This window comes from Mixophyes fleayi, chromosome 10, assembly GCF_038048845.1.
Source record: "Mixophyes fleayi isolate aMixFle1 chromosome 10, aMixFle1.hap1, whole genome shotgun sequence".
In the NCBI taxonomy this organism is placed as follows: domain Eukaryota; kingdom Metazoa; phylum Chordata; class Amphibia; order Anura; family Limnodynastidae; genus Mixophyes; species Mixophyes fleayi.
This window is the reverse complement of record NC_134411.1, coordinates 102334625-102340624: the sequence shown is the minus strand read 5'-3', so window position 1 is coordinate 102340624 and position 6000 is coordinate 102334625. Positions and strand designations below refer to the sequence as shown.

At 29.4% G+C, this 6000-nt stretch overlaps 1 long non-coding RNA gene across 1 annotated transcript in view; it reads left to right on the top strand.

Moving 5' to 3' along the window:
- LOC142103692 (uncharacterized) overlaps positions 1 to 6000 on the top strand; it is a 32403-nt gene that overhangs the window by 4090 nt on the left and 22313 nt on the right. The window contains exon 2 of the long non-coding RNA XR_012679423.1: positions 3014 to 3109. This is a non-coding gene — a long non-coding RNA (uncharacterized LOC142103692). The remainder of the gene's footprint in view (positions 1 to 3013; positions 3110 to 6000) is intronic.

The window sequence follows — 6000 nt, the reverse complement described above, 5'->3', positions numbered from 1 at the left end:
ATTATTTTAACTTTCCCTGCAACCTGATAACACTCTATAGAGACTGTAAGAATGAAGCCTAATCTTTATCCGATGTTGCATAGGATCAATAAAGAAAATCATTCTGATAATTCAAACAGCATCGTGTAATAGTCATTTAAAATAGATTTTAAAAATTTAAGTTTTATCCGATAAAAAAAAATAACCGACAAATCACTGGATGTTTTGCAATGAAGATGTTGCATCACAAGAGATGTTTGTGAGTGTGTGATTCATCCTGACAGTTCTGTGCTCCCTGTAAATCACAGGGGGGGAGGGGGGCTAGTGTACAATAATTGAGTTACAGTGAAACATCTGGTGTGATAAGATGGGGAGCGGGATAAGGACACCCCAGTATCTCATTAACCATTTGGCTGAAGAATGCAGCCTGCTAAGGGGGTGAGCTCTCTCCTAATCAGTGCAGATTATATGGCACTTCTCCTATAGGACTGACAGACACAAGATTCCAAAACTGAGGTTGGAAAATGGTGATTCCCCAGCTTTGGTGAACAGGGTATGCTGATACTTGTAGTGCCACCACACGGAGAGCTACAGGCTGACCTACACCATTTACTGCAAAAATGATTATTAGTCTTTGTCAGTCCCAATAATAATAATAATAATAAAAATATTATATTGGAAGTTAATTATGTTTATAAGTGGGAAAATTACCTTTATCCCAACCAATCAGCAATTAGATTTAGTTGGTCTAGTGCAAGTTGGGCAGTGAAAGCTAATTTCTGATTGGTTGTTGTGTGTAATTAAACATTTGCAAAGGAATTAGTGAGATGAAATGTATAATAAACCAGCACCAGAATTCACCCAGAATCGCTGCCCAGCTCAATCACAATAATATGTAATATCTTCTAGATATACTATATGTTGTTTTTATAGAATTGTTATTTTACGATGTCGTTCCTCTGTCATATGTGTGTTACTCTCTGTTGTTACGTTTATAGAGTGTACGTTCCTCTATGTATGAAATATATGAATTATTTGTTTTTCTTGCACATTTACTAACTTATATAGATAGATATACGTGTTATTGTGCATGTGCTGTGTGTGTTGCTCTGGGGAAATTGCTCTTATAGCGAGAACATGGAGCAAGTGTTATCTCTCAACAAATGTGCAAGAATTATCCACCACCAGTGGCATTTGCGGGTGCGTCACACCGCAAATCTGCGCATTCTTCTACAGCATGCACAGAAATAAACTACAATCCATCTATACAAAAAAAATAATATATATATATATCTATACAAAATACATACAGAACATGCAGAACCATCGCTGACAATAAATCGGAGGCCACCAGCAGCCGGGCAGGCACAGCAGTCAGTCAGTATTTCCCTGTATTAGGCTGGACATTACTTTCACCTGCAGTCTGAGGATTTGCACTACACTATCAGGATCCTGTGATTTCATCCCTCATCTTATTACCCGGCAGCAACATAAACAATTCTCCATCTTCGAGATACCTACAAATTACCCATTGGACACAGAGCAGGTGTATATAGTGTTCTCCTCATATAATACAGAATATAATCAGAATATGGAGGGAATAGTAACACATATGGTCCCACCAGAGCATCACTCTATACAAACCTGTAGCCACTAATTAATTAATTAAACAATGATCTTTCCGTTCTGTGATCTCTGTCACTTGTTTAGTCCAGTTTTAGTCCCACAATTTCACTATGAGTTAGATGATCTTGTCGCCATTACAGTAACTCTTTCAGAATAGAGGATGTTATATTATTATAGCTGTATTATTGTGGCGTTTAGCTGTAGGTGCCCATTAAGGCTACACATACATTATCTGAAGAGGGTTACACTACACAGCGGACTGTGGAGATATAGTATATTCAATAAGATCTCACTGAGAGTACCAGAGAATTACATTGTTCTAAATCGCCCCTAAACAAGCGAGCGAAGCAGCGTTACTTTTTTTATTAATCGTTAAAACATTAAACAAAGATTAATAAATATTGATAAAAACTGCAAACCAAATGCAAAGTCACTGAGATACCAGAATGATTATTATTGTCTCAAATAACCTCTTCATTGCTGGAAATGTGACTGAAGCCTAAACACAAATTATACATCAGTATCGAAAATAATGTCAACCGCGATATATTTACTAACATATATATATATATATATATATATATATATATATATATATATATATATATATATATATATATATCCGCACCATGTATAATTTTTACACATGCATGGAGTAGCTAAGTTTTGTAATATATATATATATATATATATATATATATATATATATATATATATATATATATATATATATTACAAAACTTAGCTACTCCATGCATGTGTTTTGTTTTACATATGAACGAATATATATATATATATATATATATATATATATATATATATATATATATATTTATATATATATATATATATATATATATATATATTCGTTCATATGTAAAACAAAACTATTCCTATCATAGTTAGTAAGAAACAAACTTAAAAATTTATATTTTCTATATTTCTAGTGATCTACATATAACAATAAAACGAGGTTCACAAATAGTTGTAGGTTCCAGATATTCTCCACCATAATGCGACAGTTCATGTCGTAGAAATATGTTGGAAAAAGTTTCATTATAAGACTGAATTAGTCCTTTTTGGAGTCTTTGCCAGTGACTTTCTGAAACTTCAGCCGTTTGTTTTCCTTCTCTGTAAGTCAAATAAATTCCTGGGTTTTTCCTGATAAATTTGTGATATTATCCCTGGAACCTTCTCTACCCCCTGACACAATCCCTGATAACTTATAACCCCGGCCAGCAATAGCTGATAAGAGCAGATCCAGTGACTGGACACACTCATTCTATCTATACTATACATTTATACTATATATATATATAATATGTATGTAATATGTATGTTCTATGTGCGCTATGAAATCACCAAACATGAAATATAAATTCAAGTTTCTTTCACTGTTATTTTCCAGGGGAACGAAGGATATTCGCGGATGGGAAACTTCATATTCTGTAAACGAATTCGTTAACACGCGTGGAAGAGCGATATAAGTGTATAATGTCACACAGTAAGATCTGCCCTCGATGCTCTTCAGATACATTGTATCATTGCTTATTTTAGCTTATTTTACCTTCTGAACCTTTCAATAATACTAGCGTTAAATTATCACATTTAATTATACTAATTAGTAACAAATTGCTTTTATTGTCTCCATTGATATGTTTCTTTTTTATAGAGTGAAACTATAGACACAAGTAAATGGAATTATATTTTTACTTGAATTACTGTGAAGGCAATGAAATTAAAATAAAATAAAAACAAATTACACGGTGTCAAAAAACGGATAATGTACAGATGTAACTTGTCCTATCTCAGCTGGTGTCAGAGTATATGTATTATAGTCATAGTATATGTATTATAGTCAGAGTATATGTATTATAGTCATAGTATATGTATTATAGAGTTACAGTATATGTATTATAGTCATAGTATATGTATTATAGTCAGAGTATATGTATTATAGAGTTACAGTATATGTATTATAGTCATAGTATATGTATTATAGTCATAGTATATGTATTATAGAGTTACAGTATATGTATTATAGTCATAGTATATGTATTATAGAGTTACAGTATATGTATTATAGTCATAGTATATGTATTATAGTCATAGTATATGTATTATAGAGTTACAGTATATGTATTATAGTCATAGTATATGTATTATAGAGTTACAGTATATGTATTATAGTCATAGTATATGTATTATAGTCATAGTATATGTATTATAGTCACAGTATATGTATTATAGAGTCAGAGTATATGTATTATACAGTCTGAGTATATGTATTATAGTCATAGTATATGTATTATAGAGTCAGAGTATATGTATAATAGTCAGAGTATATGTATTATAGAGTCAGAGTATATGTATTATAGTCATAGTATATGTATTATACAGTCTGAGTATATGTATTATTGTCATAGTATATGTATTATAGAGTCAGAGTATATGTATTATAGTCAGAGTATATGTATTATAGTCAGAGTATATGTATTATATAGTCAGAGTATATGTATTATAGTCACAGTATATGTATTATAGAGTCAGAGTATATGTATTATACAGTCTGAGTATATGTATTATAGTCATAGTATATGTATTATAGAGTCAGAGTATATGTATTATAGTCATAGTATATGTATTATAGAGTCAGAGTATATGTATTATAGTCATAGTATATGTATTATAGAGTCAGAGTATATGTATTATAGTCAGCGTATATGTATTATAGTCAGAGTATATGTATTATAGAAGAGTATATGTATTAGAGTCAGAGTATATGTATTAGAGTCAGAGTATATGTATTAGAGTCAGAGTATATGTATTATAGAAGAGTATATGTATTATAGTAGAGTATATGTATTATAGTCATAGTATATGTATTATAGTAGAGTATATGTATTATAGTAGAGTATATGTATTATAGTCAGAGTATATGTATTATAGTCAGAGAATATGTATTATAGTCAGAGTATATGTATTATAGAGTCAGAGTATATGTATTATAGAAGAGTATATGTATTATACAGTCAGAGTATATGTATTATAGTCAGAGTATATGTATTATACAGTCAGAGTATATGTATTATAGTCAGAGTATATGTATTATATAGTCATATTATATGTATATATGTATTATAGAGTCAGAGTATATGTATTATAGTCAGAGTATATGTATTATATAGTCATAGTATATGTATTATAGAGTCAGAGTATATGTATTATACAGTCAGAGTATATGTATTATAGTCAGAGTACATGTATTATAGTCAGAGTATATGTATTATAGTCAGAGTATATGTATTATATAGTCATAGTATATGTATTATAGAAGACTATATGTATTATAGTAGAGTATATGTATTATAGAGTCAGAGTATATGTATTATAGTCAGAGTATATGTATTATAGTCAGAGTATATGTATTATAGTCAGAGTATATGTATTATAGTAGAGTATATGTATTATAGTCAGAGTATATGTATTATAGTCAGAGTATATGTATTATAGTCAGAGAATATGTATTATAGTCAGACTATATGTATTATAGAGTCAGAGTATATGTATTATAGAAGAGTATATGTATTATACAGTCAGAGTATATGTATTATAGTCAGAGTATATGTATTATACAGTCAGAGTATATGTATTAGAGTCAGAGTATATGTATTAGAGTCAGAGTATATGTATTAGAGTCAGAGTATATGTATTAGAGTCAGAGTATATGTATTATAGAAGAGTATATGTATTATAGTCATAGTATATGTATTATATAGTCATAGTATATGTATTATAGTCAGAGTATATGTATTATATAGTCATAGTATATGTATTATAGTCACAGTATATGTATTATAGAGTCAGAGTATATGTATTATACAGTCTGAGTATATGTATTATAGTCATAGTATATGTATTATAGAGTCAGAGTATATGTATTATGGTCATAGTATATGTATTATAGAGTCAGAGTATATGTATTATGGAGTCAGAGTATATGTATTATAGTCAGAGTATATGTATTATAGTCACAGTATATGTATTATAGTCTGAGTATATGTATTAGACAGTCATAGTATATGTATTATAGTCAGAGTATATGTATTATAGAGTCTGAGTATATGTTTTATAGTCAGAGTATATGTATTACAGTCAGAGTAAATGTATTATAGTCAGAGTAAATGTATTATAGTCAGAGTATATGTATTATAAAGTCAGAGTATATGTACTATAGTCAGAGTATATGTATTATAGTCAGAGTATATGTATTATATAATCATAGTATATGTATTATACAGTCAGAGTATATGTATTATACAGTCAGAGTATATGTATTATAGAAGAGTATATGTATTATACAGTCAGAGTATATGTATTATAGTCACAGTATAT